The sequence below is a fragment of the Alligator sinensis genome, unplaced genomic scaffold (assembly GCF_000455745.1).
Source record: "Alligator sinensis unplaced genomic scaffold, ASM45574v1 scaffold528_1, whole genome shotgun sequence".
Classification (NCBI taxonomy): Eukaryota; Metazoa; Chordata; order Crocodylia; family Alligatoridae; genus Alligator; species Alligator sinensis.
In genome coordinates, this window is record NW_005841846.1 from 1,764,586 (window position 1) to 1,778,019 (window position 13,434).

Below are 13,434 nucleotides of genomic sequence, written 5' to 3' on the forward strand. Positions count from 1 at the left end.
TTTAACTGGAACCATTTTAAGTGATGTAACAACATCTTTAGAGCAGCCCTGAGGCTCTATACCTAAAAGGCCTGAGTATGGTTCTGGTGCACATGCTTAGTGCTGCTCAGGCCTACGCATAGTTGATAGGACTGAACTACACTGTCTGATTTTCAAGCAAAGGTGCTCATGGTGCTTACTCCAGAGCTTGTATAGACTTAGCCTATATTAAATATGCTGTTGCATTTTTATTCTAGACATGGTTGGCTATCTTGGATTATATCTGAATATGTAAGGATGGGATGGCCTATGCCTGGCTGCATATGTGGGCTGTCCATTGAATATATTAGATTCAAGGTGATGTTGATCCTAAAGTGAAAAACTAGACTATGTTCTTAGCTGATCAAGTATAATCTAATCCAGTATAATTATTATGAATCCCTATGTACTGGGGGATTATCCATCTCAGGGCTGTCCAACTTTTAAGCCCCTGGGGCCGCACACTATCTGGACACACCAAATGAGCCACAGGCCATTGGTTTGCCATCTGTGGTAACACTCCCCCGCCTTCTACTCCATGTGCCTATGTGGTCATCACTTCCCACCACTGTACCAGGCCCCATTGCTGCATTGTATGCTCACACACTGCCCATGCAGCTGCACATGGCTGCACCTTGCAAGCAAATTCTCACCTCCTACTGCAATGTGCATGTGTGTGTGTGCGGGCAGCCCACACTGCCACCCCAGAGGGATGCAATCTGCTCCCCATGTGGCTCCAGTCTCCTCCTCCCCACCACATCACTCAGACTCATCCTCAGCAATAGGCGTTGTGCCTCAGTGCTGCATCCCCCTGGGGTGGAAGCAGGAAATGGCAGCCAAAGCAGGGAGGGGGAGCCTGAAGACTCTGTTTTCTTCTTACTTTCTTAGTCTTGGCTCTAAATGTCTGCATAGTTGAGTTTCTAGTATTCATAGTTTTATTCGATGGAAATTTACTGGGGATTAGTTACTTTAAAGAATATACTCCTGACCACATATTTTGCAGATTTTATTAATGCAGCTTAAAAGGAGTAGAGAACAGGTGCATTCTGTTTTTCTTTTCTTGTGTGTTTTCTTTATGTGTATGAACCACCTTTGAATTATAATCATTTCATTTCTTCTTCTGTATAGTCAGAGATAGCTTCCCTTCTGTGTGTGTGGAGGAGGGGAGTTGTTGAGGGTTTGTTTTTTTTTATTATTTGGCTTGTTTTACAACAACAAGGGAGGGAAAAACATTTTAGAAAAAAAGTGACTATAAACCCACAGGAGAACATAGAGACAGCAACATTTAATTTGTATTTTGAAATTGAATAGATTGCAGATTGACTTTCCTTCAACACTATTGGAGTAGATAAAAGTGGTTTATAGTAATATAGCAAAAAGTGTATTTTTGTTTATTGACTAGGTAATGCTTTTCCATTCTACTTTTCTTGTAATTTAAATGACATGTGTCAAACAGCAATCTGTTTATACAATACGTATAATTAAAAATGGATAGATCCTTATGGGTTTTGTTGTTGCTCTTTGAATATTGTAATGGGAATTGCAAATGAAGTCTTTTTCTGTAAAGAATTACTGATCTTCCTTACAGACATTCCAAAAAAAAATGACTCGATGAAGAGAAGGAAACGATTGTAACAAAGTATTTAATAAAGGGGCAGGGAAGTGGGGAAAAAGGCATCTGCACCCTGCCCAGTTCAGATGCAGGAATTGGATGCAAGAGGCAAACAGAAAAGGTGCTGTGAAAGGTCATTCGCTTTTGTACATCTCAGTATATATTGGGCAGGCACAATTTCAGTCTTAAAAGTTGATGTCAGTGCAGACTGCTCCAACAGAGCATTGTTACCGGCACTGGCTTTTCTGAAGAGGGAAAGGCTGTGACCAGGTCCTTGTCCTTTCTTGCCAGTTTTCCCAACTATGGAGTGTGGCCAAAAGCTTTTCAACCTTTGATATGTATAGTCATGCTTTTAAAAAATAAATATTCATATTTTAATATATTCATATTTTGCTATGATATCCACTTGGAGGAGGAAATGCAGCTTATAGCTTCATAGAGATTGTAATATTAAGAAAAAATATTCAAAAGAACTAATATAATAAGATTGGAGCTAGATCTCCTAAAGCTGGGGAAGGGGGGAAGCTACCTTTATTTATTCTATTAATTGGTTTGGAATACACTGTTAAAGCTCTTTTGGTCAAAAAAAGGACTGTGCTGTGCCATAGAGAGATGGTGTTGGCAAAGACAGACTGTGAGGAGACTGTAAACCTTTTAGGCTGGGACTATCTTTTTTGTTTTCTGTTGGTAGAGTTCTGAGGACAAATGTCCTGTACTCATAGATCAGGTTTCCAAGTTGCTACAAAAATTATTATTATACCAATAATAGGTGACACTAAATATTCATGAATTTGTGTATGTGAGTGTCTTGGATTCTTTCTACTTTGTCTTGGGATGTGAATCCTGCAGCACTGAGGAAATCAAGATAAAAGTCCATTATCCAATGAAACAACCAGAGCTGGGAGCTGGGGACTAAAAGTCCTGCTGTAGTTCATCACAGGGAGGACTGAAGACAAAAAGTACTGTAATCCTTCCTGGTTACTTCTTAACCTAAAACCAGCCAGGCATCAATTCTGGAACTGTGACCAGCTATCTCTCTCTTTTATGTTTCAGGAGTTGCTGGGTAGCTGGAGCACAGGGGTGCTTAGGCAATGACTTCCTTCCCTTTGTCAGTCCCTTTACTGTTTTACTGAAGTGGCAGATAACTTGTGGGGGTAGCAAAAATGAAACAAAAAATCACTCTCTTTCTGCTCCACTACATCTGCTTAAATGTTTCTAAAACTTCTATTGCAATGTGGTTCTTATCTTGACTGGGGGCCTCTAGGTGCTACTGTTATATAATTATTAAATAATAAATATTAGCTCATATAATGCAAGGCAAAGGAATTATTATCTTCCTCTCCTCATTTGCAAGACAGAAAGATGGAGGAACTCTACTATCAATCTAATTAATCAGATTCATTGGTTGTTTTTCAAACTTAATGGTTTTCAAACATATTTCTAATTTACTGCTGAGAAAATTAAAATAAAATTCACAGATTCCTTGCCAAAGGCAGTGTTCATTGGTGCCTCAGAAAAGGGATTCAATTTTTTTTGTCAGTAACTGCACATAATTAGCATGTCTGCAACAAGCATGTAATTTTTATTATCTCTAAAGAGTTTGGCAGAGGGAAAAACATTAACTGCACATCTAAAAAGGTGAAACACTACAATTCATTTTTTGAGCTGCTGTAAGTAATGAAGGAAAATACTGACTTTATCTTTCCTTTTATTTTTTTTATTAGCAAAGCAAACTCATTTTAAAAATGGTTCAAGGCAGATAAAAATGTGGATGGATGTTATATTGGGAAGAGTTTTTCTAAAAAAGTTGTATATATAAAAATTGGTAATTATGTAAATTGTGCATCAGTCAAAGAGTTGTGTCTTGCCAAAACTTTGAATAAAGTAAGGCAACAGAAGAGTATATAGCAAGCAGTGATGAACACATCTGAATATGAAAGGAAGAATTTAAACAACTTTAAATGTAAATATTTATTGGTATCTGCACTTGAAATAGCATCGAAATTGAGTTGGCAAGAGATTAACAATACTCAGCTCAGTGCTGTTATTCAGTAGAACATTGGACAAATAACAACCATGACAACCCTTAGGCCTCGATTTTTCCAATTCTTAAGCACGTGTGTATCTTTACCGTGGAATCAGTCTCCTTGTATACTTACATTCTACTAACACACACCCAAGTGTTAGCAGAATTGTGAGTTTACACACTTTCTGCTACTCTGTGGGTGTGTCTACACATGAATATTAATACGATCCAATAAACTCTGGTGCACGTTGCACCAGAGTTTATTGCTTCTGGGTGCGGCATTTACAAGTGCACCTGGGACCTCAGTGTATTGAGCTGTGGCAGTGCAGTCCTGACTATCAGGGGACCTGGAGGTTCAGCCTGCCAGCCCAGGGCTGCTCTGAGTGGATTGTGCTGCAGACGAGCTGGCTGGGGCATGAGCGTGCTGTAGTATGGGGCTAGCCAGCAGGCAGCCCCACACTGTAGCACCTTTGTGCCCCAGCCAGCCCCAGTCACCATTTACATATGCATTGAAGCAGAGTAAATAACTCCACCATAGGATAGTACTTGTGTCGAGCAGTACTAACCTACTGCAGAGTTTATTAGTTTACTGTGATCAAATAGTGCCTCACATGCAGATGGAGATGCTTTACTGTGGAGCTAATTAGGCAAATGCAGTAAGCATCTCATGTAAATGCCCCTACTAACAACAACCACCATTCTTCGCCATAACTATTCATGATTCTACTGTTGGTTGAGCAACGTAATGGCATTTGCAGTAAAGAATGACGTTATGTCGTGAACAATCCACAGATAATGGAGGTATATCATGAAAAAAATGTAATATTACTAGTATAGACAAGCTTAATTGGGCCCTTCAGACATAACATTTGTAACACTACATGTGCTGAAAAGTTGAGGGGACACATGAATACAGTTTTGTAGCTCTACAACATGACGGCAAATGCTACAGAAATTTTGCTATTTGAAATAAGAACTTCTCATGAATGCTGTGTTTTGAAGCATGAAGTGTATTGTGCGTCCAGGTACATGTAGTGCTGCATGGGTCTCTTGGTCCCCCGGCACTGAAGAGTACTTTGCCCTCCATCCCTTACCAGTCTAAGAGGGGAGAGATGGAGAATGGCTGGCTCCTTGACAGCCTGCTGGTAACAGAGCTGCAGTGCAGCTAGGGGCATGATTTGCAGTGTTTCTCATGGGGAAGCAGCAGCTCTACTTAGTGTGGTGGCAGGACCACTTCTGCAGCTACTGTGGCAGTGGCAGGACTGCTAATGCTTGGGTCATAGAAATGGCTGTTGCTGAAGGGCCCCAGGGACAGTTGATGCTTCTGGGGCAGCAGTGGCAGATAGTAGCAGTTGAGGGGGGACATTGTTGTCTTCATGACCGTAGCAGCAGCGGGGAGAGTTGTAGGTTCCCGTGTGTAAGCTTTCTTGTTAATGTAATTCATCTTTTATTCCTTCTGTTTACTAAGACAGTCTTCAGAATACCAACTAGAGTCTGCATTGTCATCCTACTGAGACCACAATCAGACAAGAAAAAAATCTTATCTATCTTAATGGATGTTTAAAATAACATTTGAATACTTATAACAACACCAGAAGTATTCAACAAATGAGATTATCCACAGCAGTTGGAAGTATTTCCCGCATCCTGCTGTGATGTTCAATGCAAATAGCACGTTACCTTCCAAAAATGTAAGTAGTCCAATATTCTCTCAAAAATTCAAATTAATGTAATTGCGACTGTCCCTTGCATGTTGTGTGCAGTAATGACAGCTAAAATGGAATGGAACCCTGCAGTGCAGCTTACAGGTCTAGAGAGTTTTCTTGATCTAGCAGCAAAGGAGATAATGTATGTAACAATATACTACTTTAAAATACGCTTCTTGTGTCATACACTTACTCTTATATTTAAATTAGATACCAGGCAAGACAAAATTAAACAATTAGTAAGTGATAGAAATATTGACACATGGGAAAATTCTAGCTGAATGGAAATTTAATAGATTGCGTAGAATGTCCAAAAGTCCACACACACAAATTATTTGTCACAATGTAGGGCTCTAATGTTTTAGTTAAACAGGAATTACTTACAGCAGTGGCTAATCACTTTTTGCTCTGCACTTTTCAACACTGAATTTGAGGCACATTAGAGACCCAATTTTAAGGGACTGGCTGCTGCTTTAATTTAAGGACCTGAAATGTAAAGCACTTTGAATTACTGGCCATTATTGGATAGCTTTGTTTTTATTGCCTCTCTCATTCGGTTTTACAAACTTTCCTTTCTTTTTTTCTTGGCTACCAGAAATTTGGCTCACAAAAATACAGTCCAGAGCATTCAGAAATGGACTAAATGCATGAGGAAATAAAGCAAGTTAAAAGTAATTTTTCTTAAAAGTATAAATCAAATTCCAGAGTGTTATGTCATCTGTATCATATTAATAAAATATTTTTCCATCTGTAAAACTGATGCAGTGACACAATAGAACATTAAACACATTATGATCTTAGAAAACTAGTACTACAAAATCAGATTTTATTAAGGCAGGTTTAAAACCATTTAATTGTTAAAAGCTTTTAACCATTTTTTCATAATTAAATGTCACATAAATAATTAGATACTAGATGAACTTCAAGAACCTGAAAGTTGCATTTGTAGCTGAAGCTTCCATATCATTATCTGAGGGCTGGGCAGTTATTTTGCGGTGTGGCGCCAAATGCGGTATTTCAAACAGAATACATTGTTACAAAAACAGTAATCATGGGTAAATCCCTCAGTCATCACTGAAAGAGAATTATCTTCCAAGGTAAATATCTGTACCTGGTTAAATTATGGCCCGTTCCTGCAAGGTGCTGAGTGCTCACAGTTGACCATAAGTGATTCAGTCATTACTGATGACATATTGCTGTATTACATTCTGATATTCTTTTGGTGCTTTCTTATGCAAAACAAATTCCTCATTCACATGGCCAGATGTCAAGAGGTGCTAAAGACTTGTTGAACATTTTCCACTCTCATTGGCCTCTCAACATCATCCTGATCCAATGATTTTTGAAAATGGAAAGAATCCCTTCAACTTGGTGGGGTCTAGTTGTCTTACATTGCTAAGGTTTTGGCTAACAATGTGCAGAGCTGAGACCAATGATACTCAATAAAATTAGTGTGCATCAAAATTTTGAATGTCAAGGTTTTAATTAGAAAAAAATATGTTATCGTGTTAATGAAAACGTGTCAATAGTTGTGATCTTTTTTATTGAAACATATCATTTTGCATTTTCTGGTGATTTTATGAGAAAAATGATTGAAATAATAAATTTATGGAAAAAATCAATAACATGCTAATGTTTTCAGTAAAGAAGTTTAGCAAATAATGCTGAAAAAATTGAGCCTGTTTCAAATAGAAATGAAAACAACTTTGAAATGTTTTGGGTTTTTTTCCAAAAATGGAGTTTTAACTTTGATCTGCTTTTCTCAAAATGATGAAGGAAAATTGTTGAAAGGAAAACACTGAAACCAGATTACCCTATATACCCACTCAAGTATATAGTTCTTTTATGGATCTACCCCAGTGAGGGTACCCAGTGAGGGTAGATCCATAAAAGAACTATTGAGTTAGATCCAAGTAAGCCCCTAAAGTACAGTTCAGGTAGAGTTTAGAGGTGCTTAAGACCAAGTCCAAACACTCTACTTAACTGCTTAGGTAATGAGAGGTTGTAGGTGTTCAAATATTTGCAGTAAAATTAGTAAGTCCGCTGCAATTTTGTCTAGTGCATGCCTGCAGGTGCTATCATGCAGCCACCACCAGCAACATCAATTTTTACTTAGAAACATAACTAGTGGAGGAGGTGGTGGTGATGGTACTGCCAGTCTTACTACATAATAGCCTAATGGTTATAGTATTTGCCTTGGAAGTAGGACACCTGGGTTCAGCCTGTATCTCTCACTTCTATGGACCAGGTTAGAGGCAAGGTTGAAATGGGAGCTTTCTCTCTCTCTCCTGTTGTGGCCATGTCACAGAAAAACTCAAAATGCAAGAGTCAGAGTGAGAAGCCCAGTGATTAAGGCACTCCCTAGAGAGTGGAGCATGGGAGATTCTTGTCCTTGGTACCAACATTGTTTATGTATTTTATCCAATGTCTCTTTAATACAAAATGCATAAACAGTCATTGGAGCTGGGACCAGAACCCAGTACTCTGAACTTCCAGGGTCATCAACTTAAGCGTATAGAATTTAGAAATTCCATTCATAGACCTGGGAAACTAAAAATGAGATATGGTGACAATATGCATTCCCATACCTAAGTTCCTTTGTGCTCCTGGACCTTTATTGCCTAGCAACTGAATCTGTAGCAACTGAATTGTATTTGCTCAAAATTTTCCTATGAAAGATAAGAACATGGAGATGTGCATTATAATACATAAATAGAAACATTTTCAGCTAATGGCAAAGATATCAATACATTTTTCTGGTTTGTAAATAAACTACTATAATAGTCGGTGAATACTTTTTTCCTTGTTACATTAGATTTAGGTGGCTAAGGAAAAAGAGTGATAAGGGACTGACACATTTATAACATACTCTGAGAGATGCCGTGTGCATGCAGGGATCTACCTAAGCTCACCAGAAGTGAAAAGCTGAGTCGAGGAAGGCCATGGAGAAGAGGAGAGGCTTAGATATGTGAAATTGATTCTCCAGCACAATGCAGTGCCATGCAGAAAATACTGCATACTCTGAGCTAGCTCTGAGCAAATAGCTTTTCTGCTTTACGTAGGGTGACCATATTTCCTGAGTCTCAACATTTGAACACTGTTGGTGAGGGGGAAGAGGGGGAGCTACCTAAGGTTTTCCATTATTTCACAGCACTCAAGTTGTCCCTTCCTCTGTTCTGTCTGGCACATTCAGCTGTCTCCAAGCTTTGTTCTTAGCTGAGTGTGCCATAGTGTGCATGTGTGTGTGAGGTGGGGCAAGTGGGGATGGAGGAAGTGTAGCACCCCCTATCATGTCCTTAGTCTTCTTTGGAAAGTGCCACCACTACATTCAGTTGTGGCATTTTGAAGTGCTCCAGTGGGAAAGCGTCTGAAAACAAAACAAAAGCATTCATTTGAACAAACCAACAGAGTGCCTGGGACTGTCCCAGTGAAAACAAAATGTATGGTCACCTTATCTTTGCCTGGGTAATATGCTCTGTTTCTCAGCAGAGATAATTAACTAAAATGGGGTTGACACTGTACTGCTTTTTGTGTCTAAGCTACTTGTGTATCAGCTAGATGAAAAACAAGGTATATTAACATGGGTTGAGCACAGGAGCTTTTTTATCTTTGCACTGTACTACACTGATCTTATAGACACATCTTAAATGGCTGATGCAGCATGCTTGACTGGTGAGCCAAAGGTAAGCACCTTTCTCTGCTTGAATTCAGCAGCTAGTCCAGATCAGTGGTTCAGGAAGCCTTAGCATCCCAAATTCTCTCTGTTTCTTGCTCACAGTCAATACCTCGCTTAGTCTTGCTCTACATTTTCCCTTGCCTCTGACTGTCCTTTGCTGAACATACTGTACTTCCCCAAAGATTAATATCTAGCCTTCCTGTTGTGTTCTCTAACCATTCAGGTATTCTCTAATCATACACATGGGATCAAGTTGTGTTGGCAAGATAGTTGATTCCTCTGCCTACTTTAAAAAACCTGATCAAGGCTGTGAGGTGATGGGAGTGCTCAGGATGCTTTGAAAATTTACTGGCAAAAGCTTAGAGGTGCAGACAGAAGTGACAATTTTTGCTTGATCTGGCCACAGAAAGCAGTTTGTAGTTTTGACCAAACACAAGTGCATGGCTGCAGGCTGCTTAAAAAATGGCCAATCTGGTGAAAATCTGACCCTCGTTGCATGAAGTATTAGATGAAAATGTTTCAAAATGTAGCATCTTCTGTAACTTGTGTGTGCGGTACCTCTGTCCAGGGATCTTCAACACCTATTGGTGTTGGAAGCACCTAAAGCTTTAGAAATATCAGTGGTACCTACATGATGGACTGAGATATTGTAATAGTAAGAGCTTTGCTAATAGCAAGAGTTTTGCTCGCTGATTCCATAGTAGGCCAGTGAAGTGGCATGTAGCCTCCTGCTCTGTGAGCGTGACCGAACCATGAACCTAGATAGTAGAATGTTGTAATACAGTGGAATGTGGTAAACACCAGGTGTGTTGGATCACGACTCATTCCCCAAATTCCTAACTTGAGATAACTAAATCCCTAGCGCAAGATAACGTTGTTTACTCCAGACTATATAAACTGTATATTCTTAAGTTATAATAGGTTCCCCAGCTCTGGCAAGAGTTCCGACTTGTGTGGAGCCCTGGCGCAGGCTATCACATCCCTGGGATCAGGACACTCCGGGGCCAGGGGAACCATGCGGGGTGGCGGCTACCGCCTACGGCCGTTGTGAAGTGACAGTACTCTCTACTATGTTCTATTGCCTGCCTCTGCAAGTATCCTTAAATAAAGCTTTGCAAGGGTGAAAACAACCATGAGTACGTCCTTTGTTCAAGCGCGGGGAATCTTCTAAACCCAGTAGTTCATTCTAAGACAGATATATATGTACCTGCTTAGGCACCTAAATCCCTTTTAAAATGCTACTGTAGGACAGTGGATCTGCATCCAATTCTAAACTTTGCAATGTAGTCCCACCTCTCATTTGTACTGTACATTAACCATCGTTTGAATGAATGGTTCCTAAAGATCCAGAAAAATACTGCAAGATAGCTTCTGAAACTGTCCTACAGGCAGAGCCATCCCTAGGGGTGTGCAGCCAGAGCACAAAGTGTGGGAGAGGGGGCGGGTGGCGAGCAGCCAGAGCATGGAGCCAGCAGCATGTGACAGCTACAGTGGAGCCTGTATGGTGCTGTCTGCAGGGCCTCCCAAAGCGTGGGGCCTGGGGCGGTCACCTTGATTCCCTCTCTCCAGGGATGGCCCTGCCTATAGGAGCTCTGAAGTCTTCAAAAGGGTGCCTATACATGTGCTTCTGATCTGTTCTCATGTGCTGTAACAAATTACAGAGCACTAGAGCAGCATGGAAATTACCATGCTCCTGCCAGCCTTGAGTATTAGTGCCCCCATGCTTCAAAATGGTGGTGCAGGTGCTTCAACTAAAGCTCATCAAATGAGCTTTCGTTCAAGCACCCCCACTGCCATTTTGAAGCACGGAGATGCTGATACACAAAACACTGTAGTGTTTTAATTAGAGCGGCTCTTGGAGCTACTCTAATGAAAGAGTCCCTCCTCTCCCCAAGCATATGTAAAAGTGGTCTGAAATACTATAATACACACACGCACACATATATATGTGTGTGTGTAGTATGTATACAATGGTGATGTGTCGGGGGTGCATGTGCACCCCCTGAGATCAGCCGGGCACGCCCTGGAAGCACCAGCCGTGAAACTGGAAGAGCCAGTGTTTTTGCTGCTGGCTTTTCAATTGGCTGCTGGGGAATCCACCTTTCCCCCCGCCGGTTGGTGATTGGCTGCTTGGGCCCCACCCTGTTGGTGATCTGGTGTCCCGTCAGACTCGGGAGGCACCAGTCACCCATGTGTGTATATATTTTTTTCCTAGTTGCCAGGAGAAGTTGTAACCATGTTCTAGGCACATTAAGTTGTGCTTCCTAGATTATTTTTATGCTCCTAAATCACTGTCTTGATGTTCATAGCTACTTTGCAAGTAGCAGCCCTCATTAACTTTACTGGAAGTTGCTACAAATTCAACACCTTATAAATGTGACCACTAATTTTAAGTTAAATCCTAACTATGGGCTAAGGAAACTCACTTTAAACACCCGTATTTTAAGTTCTTGATATATGTTTCCTATCCATTTTTCAGATATAAAAGTATATACACCTACTTTCACATGATACACTCAAAATTTTAGCAAATAATTAAATACTACATTTTTTAGATTTGGGGCTAAAAGGACCCAATATTTTCTCCTTTGGATTGGACAGAGTTTGTGAAAAATCCTGAGGAAACAGCCTATCCAGCATTGCTACCAACCTTATTCTGCTAAAGGAATGGAGGCTGTCTCTGCAGCGCATGAAAATGAAAGGACTCCCCTTGTCCTCTCCTTTTCCACCACATTTTGGTGAGCTATCATTTATTGCCTAAATTTACAATTATTACTACTAAATTATTAATTTGAGTATATTTGGAAGTAACACACATTGAACTGCTGAAACAGTCTGTTTTGTGAAATACCAAAGTTGGTTCCTAAATTCCATATTTTGGCATCATTTGAATTTATTTTCCTTTAGTGAACATTATGTTATGCAAAGAACTATTTTATACAGTTTGACTATAGCACTTTACCGTTGTTCTTTGAAAAAAAAAGTCAGAATCTATAGCAGTGTGTTCTGTGTATGTTTGAAATGAAGTGCTACACATCATAAACCTGTGTTCTGTATTAAACTTCATCGGCATAAGTCTCTATCAGTTTTCTAGGGTGTAAAGTGATGGAAGAAATGAATCATGTTTGAACTGATTTTAGTTCTTATGAAGCGGTCTCTTGGGGCATGCAGGAGAGTGCTTGGAAACTTGTGTCTGCAAAGTAGGCTGGAGTCTGTTAGACATTACCTCCAGATAAGGTGTATGAGCTGGGTAATGAAATGCTTTCAATACCATGAAACATTTGTTTTTAATATAGAAGTAGTTGGACATGAGGATTGTCTGCTTAAAGTAGTTTTTTGACAAGGGATTTCCTGCTGGTAAATATCCCTCCTAAATTTTTATTGAATTGTTTGCCAATTCAAATAGCTTGTTAGCCTGAGGCAAGAGAACCGATTCTGACTCTTTGCTTTTTAAAACATTTATCTCATTGCCTATATTTAAAAAAAATAAAAATAAACTGGTGCACTTTCAAAGCAGAATCATAAGCAGTAAAAAAATGGTCTCTCCCAGCTATAGAATGTATGGTTAAAAAGAAGACCAAACTCCATCAGACTTCACTGTAGGTAATGGCAAAATTACATCATTACACTCTTCTTGATAATCTTCACCAGATAGGGATGGTTTGAAAGCAAGGGGCTGTCAACAAGCAAAGTGACCCCGCCAGATTATTGCACCAAAGTATTAAGTAACACAACCATTTGTAAATAGTGATGCGGTGGTGGAGTGTAACAGCAATTTGACCCATCATGCGAGCGGCGCATGATCACAATGTTAAGCAGAGCGTGATCACCTGTGGTCTGGCCAATCAAGGACCACCTAATGGGCATGGCTGGCTGGCCAGCATGTCCATGGGTTCCAGAATGTACCATCAGGGGAGCCTTCTGATTGGCCAGAAACTTTATATAGGGGACCGCAGGCCTTAGTGCGGGGTCCCCAGGCTCTGACTCTCAGGACGGATTGATCACCCGTCTTGGGGCCTGGTCAGACCCCTAGGTCTTTAGCAGAAGCTGCTCCGGTCACTCCGAGCATCATAAGCTTACTGCCTTGCATAGTACCTTGTCCTAACCAGACACTGTACTTGTATATTGCGGTCTCCACCCGTCGCCCATCACTACCCATCGCTTGTATATATTCCCTCGCTGTTGTATATGGTTCGTTATCACCAAGTTGTTTCGACCTACTGTTTGTCAGCCTTGTAAGTAAATATCAACTTTTATTTCAAACTCCATTGTCTGTGGTGCTTATCTCATCTCCCTCGCGCACTTGGCATCCCCGAGCGTGTCTGGGTTGGTGTCACCACCCGGTGCCCCACTCGACACGCAACTGCGGCCGTTTCCCAAGGACCATCCAGGAATC

The 13,434-nt window shown here is 40.4% G+C and overlaps 1 long non-coding RNA gene across 1 annotated transcript in view; it reads left to right on the top strand.

Moving 5' to 3' along the window:
- The window catches only part of LOC102384481, a 58,866-nt gene extending 53,558 nt beyond the window's left edge, over nucleotides 1-5,308 (top strand). Inside the window, exon 3 of the long non-coding RNA XR_322905.3 lies at nucleotides 5,125-5,308. This is a non-coding gene — a long non-coding RNA (uncharacterized LOC102384481). The remainder of the gene's footprint in view (nucleotides 1-5,124) is intronic.
- The last annotated feature ends 8,126 nt before the right edge of the window (nucleotides 5,309-13,434 follow it).